The following is an 8,558-nucleotide window of genomic DNA, read 5'->3' as shown; positions in this document are numbered from 1 at the left end:
TGTGAAAATCACAAATTTACATTCCTACTGGTTTTAATGCTCATCTCCACAATAGCAGTTTCTAAGCACCCATATTAATGTTTATTCTGTCCATAGATTAAAACAAATTGACAGAACTATGCTTGTAATATTTATTTATTCATTTCTTAAAGCTCCTTATACCTTTGATGATACATTTCCATTCACTCATTTCATATAATGTAAAGAGAAAAAGTGCCAAACAACCAGAGGGTCACAAGCTGTCATTTATTTCTGCTTTGTATTACACCCCAAATTCCCTTGAGATATTATAAGTGCACTGCTGTTGTCAGAATGGTGAAAGCAATAGGAAGCTGGGATACAATGAACCACTAGAAATATAGATTTTAAGGGTTATCTTATAGCTCATTTTGGAAGCCATGGAAGTAGGAGAAAAAAAGAATTAGAATAGGCAGAATAAGTTTTGGTTCTGCAAATGTTCCAACAATGGCTGCTGTGGTCACATAGCTGCTTTTGCTCTATATGTTTGCTTAATGTGAGTAATATAATATAATCTAGTTTTGTTTACCTCTTTTATTGTTCTTATTTGAGTATTAAATGCATGAAATATTACACTGCTTTCCAGTATATCTTTTTGTACTTAAAAAGATCATTAGGGTATAGAACCAGTTGTTAATTTATTTGAATCCCTCCATTGCTTACATTGCTGATGTTGCTCCTATACCTTTCCTTACTGCTTATCCTCTCATGTCTTAGGTTGCTTAGGCATCAGTAGTTTCCTGTCTTTAGTCTTTCTTTCCCTTAGCTTCTGCCATCCACAGTAATACTTAAAAAAAAACCCTTGAACCTCAAATTTCTTCTGCGTCAGAGTTGGTCTTTTACATAAATTCTTTCATGTTTTACCCAAACTTTAGCCAACTACACTTATACTGCACCACTGCCACCTCCCCCCCCATCATTTTGGCATCCTTAGATGGGCTGACATTGGCTTTGACTCTAGACTTGCTTTTCAGGTAAGTCATCTCTTGCTGTTTTGTTTGGAGGGCATCCTCTGTCCAGATTTAAGCCTTGGATGATGGTGTGGTGGATAGAGCAGCGGGCCCTGGAGTCAGGAGTACCTGAGTTCAAATCTGACCTCAGACACTTAATAATTACCTAGCTGTGTGGCCTTGGGCAAGCCACTTAACCCTATTTGCCTTGCAAAAACCTAAAAAAAAAAACCCCAAACTGCTTCCCCCCCCTTCCCCCAGTCTTTTTTGTTGTTGTTGCAGACATCACGATTGACCTTTCTTAGGGATGACTCATTGAAAGCAACAGCTTTCTAACTCTCCCTCTCCAGGACACTGAAGAGGTTATGTTCAGGGTAGGTGAGCCTACCCTGTATGTTACAGGAGGTTTCCATCATTTGTGTTCTAAATTACAGGCATATCTTTTTTTTTTTTAGGATTTTGCAAGGCAAACAGGGTTAAGTGGCTTGCCCAAGGCCACACAGCTAGGTAATTATTAAGTGTCTGAGACCGGATTTGAACCCAGGTACTCCTGACTCCAGGGCCTGTGCTCTATCCACTGTGCCACCTAGCTGCACCAGCATATCTATTTTTTTCCCCTAAGGCTTACATTTGCTAACATAGGCTGTAACATCATGAAGTAATCTAAAGCCTAGACCAGGGATCTGTTGTGTCTTCTGGAACAGAATTGGTCTTTTTACATGAATTCTTTTATATTCTACCCAAACTTTTATCCAGCTACATTTTACCCCAGTATCATGATTATCCCAGAAAGGATCCAGATGTATGCTAAAAATCCTTTGCTTTAGGGTGGCTAGGTGGCCTAGTGGATAGAGCACCGGCCTTAGAGTCAGGAGTACCTGAGTTCAAATCCGGTCTCAGACACTTAATAATTACCTAGTCCTATGGCCTTGGGCAAGCCACTTAACCCCATTTGCCTTGTAAAAACAAACAAAAAAAAAATCCTTTGCTTTGAGCTAGAATGATCAGACAAATTTTTTTTTTTAAATCCTTCTGGTTGTGGGAAATCTGGGACACTATTACACTGTTGGTGGAGCTGTGAACTCATCCAACCTTTCTGGAGAGAAATTTGGAACTAGGGCCAAAGGGCAACAAAAATGAGCATACCCTTTGACCCAGCAATACCACTACTGGGTCTATACCCTGAAGAGATGATGAAAAAGGGTAAAAACATCACTTGTACAAAAATATTTATAGTAGCCCTGTTTGTGGTGGCAAAGAATTGGAAATCAAGTAAATGTCCTTCAATTGGGGAATAGCTTAGCAAACTGTGGTATATGTATGTCATGGAACACTATTGTTCTATTAGAAACCAGGAAGGACAGGATTTCAGGGAAGTCTGTTGGGATTTGCATGAGCTGATGCTGAGTGAGATGAGCAGAACCAGAAAAACACTGTATACCCTAACAGCAACATGGGAGTGATGTTCAACCTTAAAGGACATGCTCATTCCATCAGTGCAACAATCTGGAACAATTTTGGGCTGTCTGCAGTGGAGAATACCATCTGTATCCAGATAAAGAGCTGTGGAGTTTGAACAAAGTTCAAGGACTATTCCCTTTAATTTAGAAAAAAATAACCAGATATCTTATTGTCGGATCTTGTTGTCTCTTAGACTTTTTGTCTCTTCCTTAAGGATATTTCTCTCTTGTCACACTCAATTTGGATCAATATACAACATGGAAACAAAGTAAAGACTGACAGGTTGCTTTCGGGGTGGGGGGGGGAGTAAGATTGGGGGAAAATTGTAAAACTCAAATATATCTTTAATAAAAATTTAAAAAAAATTAAAAAATATAAAAAAAATCCTTCTTGTATCATTCATTCTCCAAGTGTTAAATCAGCCAAGAGAACTAATGTTTTTGTAATAACTATGTGATGTCATCCTTTTTAGGCTAAAAAAAAGAACATAATGACAAAAAGGAGGATACATTTTATTTGACAAAATGAAACTGGCATATGGTGGAGTAATACCAAAGCACTTTCCCTTGTTAGATTTTATGTGCAGTTTAATTGGTTGTTCCCTGTAACATCTATGTGAAGTCACTTTTTTCCATGTTTTCCTTGCATAAATAAAGGAACTAAGGAGCAGGCTGGGGAAAATTAGTTGTCCAAAGGAATAAGCAGAATGTGATGTGAATTCATAAACTTCTGATTCTTCATTTAATTTATTTTAAATTCCTCCTCAAATATTTGAATGGCTATCCTTTAAAAGTGATTAAACTTAGGTTGGCTAGGTGGTGCAGTGGATAACGCACCAGCCCTGGAGTCAATAGTACCTGGGTTCAAATCTGGTGTCAGACACTTAATAATTACCTAGCTGTGTGGCCTTGGGCAAGCCACTTAACCCCATTTGCCTTGCAAAAAAAAAAAAACTAAAAAAAAGTGATTAAACTAGGACACTACAAATGCTGAGGAAAGGCTGCCCAAAATTGGAGGACTCTTTAGGAGATAGTGTTTTCTCATCAGTGGAAGTTTTAAGTGATAATTTCTATGATCATATGTCATGAAAGTTGTAGAAGAAATAACTGACTCTCTAAAATTCTTTTATTTAATTTAAATTAAGAAATATATATTCAGTGCAGTACCAGATTATGGCAGCACTTTGAAACTGCAAGTAGGTTTTACAAAAGAATAAACTAGGCAGATATACAAACTCTATTCCCAGTCCTCATTTGTTGTTCCCTTATCTCTATCCATCTCAGGCTTATCCCTTCAGTGTCCCACTATAGATATTACCACTCTTTCCACTGTGACTTTTGGTATTCCTGCTACATAATTTTCCCTCCTTCCATCCTTTGTCCTTATACTAGGGGACTTATACAACTAGAATAACTTTTACATGCATAATTTCTCAACTGAAAGCTCTCTTGGACTTCAAAATTGTCTCCAGAAACTCAACTTCCTACAAGATGGAATCAACTCTGAAATTCAAACATAAATAACACTTCCTTATCTCTGAACCCTTCTGATTAGAAAAGGTACAAGTTGTGCACAGACTCCACTTAATAAGGAAGCCCAGGACAACCACCTGTTTGGTTTTTTTTTATTTTTTTTATTTTTGGCAAGGCAAATGGGATTAAGTAGCTTGCCTAAGGCCTCACAGCTAGGTAATTATTAAGCAAGCTTCTGAGGTCAAATTTGAACTCAGGTACTCCTGACTCCCTGACACCACCTATCTGAAGGATTTCAATGTGCCTTCACAACATATACCCTCTCCTCACCCCTTTTTACTTTTCAGTTTCTTTCTACCCATTGTCTTCAGCATTAGATTGTGAGTTCCTTGAAAACAGGGACTATCTTTTGCCTATCTTTGGATGCCTGGCACTTAGCACAGTGCCTGAAACTGCTTAATAAATTTTTTTTAATTTAAAAATTTTTTTATTTATTTAAGGCAATGGGGTTAACTGTCTTGCACAAGATCACACACCTAGGCAATTATTAAGTGTCTAAGGTCAGTTTGAACTCAGGTACTCCTGACAACAGGCTGGTGTTCTATCTACCTAGCTGCCTCTTTTTTTTTTTTTTTTTTTTTTAGTTATTTTTGCAAGGCAAATGGAGTTAAGTGGCTTGCCCAAGGCCACACAGCTAGGTAATTATTAAGTATCTGAGGTACTGAGCTCAGGTACTCCTGACTCCAGGGCTGGTACTCTCTGCACTTTGCCACCTAGCCGCCCCTTACCTAGCTGCCTCTTAATAAATGTTTATTGACAATTAACTATTGCAATTGATTTTAATTCTATTTTTAAGACTTTGTAAAGCTGGCATAGGTTACAACTAACTCCTAACCCTTGTAACTTCACTTAAAGGTTAAGCTTTTGTCTTGTAATTACCCTCATCCTTTACTCAGGTAGCCTCTGTTGATTTTAATCTCAATTCTATTGTTTTATTTTGTTTATTTTGTTATGAGGCATTCTGGAGGACTAGTATCTCTAATATGAGGGCTTGAAGGTCCTTTTTAAAGGGCAAGTCATTCACTTTTTTTTAATCATTCTATTTTAATTTTTAATTAATTAATTTATTTTTGAATTTTACAAATTTTCCCCAAATCTCACTTCCCTTCTGCCACCCCACCCTTCACATTGTCTCCATGACATATGTTGATCTAATTGAGGGTCTTGAAAGGGAAATCATATCCTTAAAAAGAAATAGAATATGAGAGATAGTAAGATTACATAGTAGGATAACAGTTTTTTTTTTAAATTGAAGGTAATAGTCTTTAGTCTTTGTTCAAACTCCACAGTTCTTTCTCTGGATACAGATGGTATTCACCATCGCATATATCCCCAAATTGTCCTTGATTGTTGCACATATGAAATGAGCAAGTCCATTAAGGTTGATCATCACCCCCATGTTGCTGCTCATGCAAATCCCTCCAGGTTTCTCTGAATGCCCATCCCTCCTAGTTTCCAATAAAACAATAGTGTTCCATAATGTACATATACCACAATTTGTTCAGCCATTCCCCAATTGATGGACATTCACTCAGTTTCCAATTTTTTGCTATCACAAATAGAGCTGCTATGAATATTTTTGTACAAGTGATGTTTTTACCTTTTTTGGTAATCTCTTCAGGGTATAGATTCAATAGTGGTATTGCTGGATCAATGGGTATATTTTTATTGCCCTTTAGGTGTAATACCAAATTGCTCTCCAGAAAGGTTGGATGTGTTCACAGCTCCACCAACAATGTAATAGTGTCCCAGATTTCCCACAACCCTTCCAACAATGATCATTATCCTTTCTGGTCATGTTGACCAGTCTCAGAGGTGTGAGGTGGGACCTCAGAGATGCTTTAATTTGCATTTCTCTAATAATTAATGATTTAGAGCAATTTTTCATATGACTATGGATAGCTTTGATTTCCTCATCTGTAAATTGCCTCTGTATTTCCTTTGACCATTTGTCAATTGGGGAATTTTTTTTAAAATAAATTTGATTCAGTTCTCTATATATTTTAGAAATGAGTCCTTTGTCAGAAATGTTAATTGTAAAAATTGTTTCCCAATTTACTACATTTCTTTTGATCTTGGCTACAGTGGTTTTGTCTGTGCAAAAGCTTTTTAACTTAACGTAATTAAGATTATCTAGTCTGTTTTTCCTTGGTGATAAACTGCTTCCCTTTCCATAGATCTGATAGGTAAACTATTCCCTGATCTCCTAGTTTGCTTATAATATTGTCTTTGATGTCTAAACCTTGTTTCCATTTTGCTCTTATCTTTGTATAATTTGTGAGGTGTTGGTCTAATCCAAGTTTCTGCAGTCATCCACTTTTTTTTTAAAGATTTTGAGTTTTCAGTGTTACAATTTTTCTCTCAATCTTACTTCCCTACCCCCCCCCATGGAAAGCAATCTGTCAGTCTTTGTTTCCATGTTTTACATTGATGAGAGAGAAATCACATCCTTAAGGAAGAAATAAAAAGTATAAGAGATAACAAGATCAGACAATAAGATATCTGGGTTTTTTTTTTTCTAAATTAAAGGGAATAGTCCTTGAACTTTGTTCAAACTCCACAGCTCTTTATCTGGATACAGATGGAATTCTCCATTGCAGACAACCCAAAATTGTCCCTGGTTGTTGCACTAACGGAACAAGCAAGTACATCAAGGTTGAACATCAACCCCATGTTGCTGATAGGGTATACAGTGTTTTTCTGGTTCTGCTCATCTCATTCAACATCAGCTCATGCAAATCCCTCCAGACTTCCCTGAAATTCTGTCCTTCCTGGTTTCTAATAGAACAATAGTGTTCCATGACATACATATACCACAGTTTGCTAAGCCATTCCCCAATTGAAGGACATTTACTTGATTTCCAATTCTTTGCCACCACAAACATGGCTGCTATGAATACTTCTGTACAAGTGATGTTTTTACCCTTTTTCATCATCTCTTCAGGGTATAGACCCAGTAGTGGTATTGCTGGGTCAAAGGGTATGCTCATTTTTGTTGCCCTTTGGCCCTACTTCCAAATTTCTCTCCAGAAAGGTTGGATGAGTTCACAGCTCCACCAACAGTGTAATAGTGTCCCAGATTTCCCACAACCTTTCCAACAATGATCATTATCCTTTCTGGTCATATTAGCCAGTCTGAGAGTCAGCCACTTTTGACATCCAACTGATTTGGCATATTCTCCCTGTGCTTCCAAGAAATTATACCATACAAGGTGGCTTGCACCTTGGTAAAACATCTCAGCAGACTGGTTAACCCAAATTTGTCGGTGAGCTAAAGGAATGTATATCCCAAGCATGTGAAGACTTCCCCTGCTAGAATACACAGATGAAAGCAATTTGTAATCAAGACAGCTGAGTTGTGAGGCAATTAGAGTTTAGATATCAGATATCAGAAGTCATCAAGGTAATCTACCACTGAAGACTCCAGAAAAGTTAAGTTGTAAACTTTGTATAATTCTGTCTCACTTAAATCCAATTCACTTGCTTGTTAAAATATTCTATCATTTGTCCTTTTTGAAAAGGGATAAACAATAACATTTCTACTCTTCCCCCCCACAATCTAGGTAACTTCAATAAATATCCCTTTGATTTAGATGCAAGTACTTTTGATGATGATGTCTTTCATTCTCTTTCTTTTTTTAGGGTTTTTGCACGGCAAATTGGGTTAAGCAGCTTGCCCAAGTCTATGCAACTAAGGTAATTATTAGTGTTTGAGGCAGGATTTGAACTCAGGTACTCCTGACTCCAGGGATGGTGCTCTATCCACTGTACCACCTAGCCACCCTTACCTTTCATTCTCATAGAAGACCACAACATCAGGGAGGTGATGCCATGATTTGAATTTGAGTGAAGGAACACTATGCTAAGTCACCAACCTCAGTTTCCCTACAGAGTCATCTGGATCCAGGGGCCAGATATGAATCAGGATGACTGCAGATGGCCCAGGACAAAAGGGAATCAGGATTAAGTGATTTGCTTAACGGCAAATAGCTAGTAAGTGTCAAGTGTTCGAGATAAGATTCAAACTCCTATCCTCTACTCTAAGAACAATGCTCTATCCTTTACACTACCTACCCTGCAAATACCTTCATAACCTCACTTACCACCCACTCATCCCAAATTCCAATTGATTCAACCCAACAAACTACCTATTGTCCTCAGCCTAATTCTATTATTTGAAGATTATTCCCATTTTCTGAAGTCCCAGAAATGACCCATCCCACCTCCTTATTCAAATGTCTAAAAATTGTAATTGGCAGGGGAGGGCCAAATGTTGTACTGCACGGCCAATAATTAGTAGAGAGATAAAACTAAGTTTAGCATGGCACAATGGATAGAGTATCTGGCCTGGAGACAGAAAGACTCCTTTTTCTGATTCAAATCTGTTTTATCTTGTTTGCCTAAATTTATCATCTGTAAAATGATCTGGAGAAGGAAATGGCAAACCACGCCAGTATCTTTGCCAAGAAAACCCCAAATGGTCAAGAAGAGTCAGACATGACTGAAATGACTCAACATCAAAAGCCCAATAACAAATGGATCATGTTTAGAATCTTGTCTCTCAGTTTACATCAATCTACTCAATTCTTCTGACCTA

This window comes from Macrotis lagotis, chromosome 1, assembly GCF_037893015.1.
Source record: "Macrotis lagotis isolate mMagLag1 chromosome 1, bilby.v1.9.chrom.fasta, whole genome shotgun sequence".
Classification (NCBI taxonomy): domain Eukaryota; kingdom Metazoa; phylum Chordata; class Mammalia; order Peramelemorphia; family Peramelidae; genus Macrotis; species Macrotis lagotis.
This window is presented reverse-complemented; position numbering follows the sequence as displayed.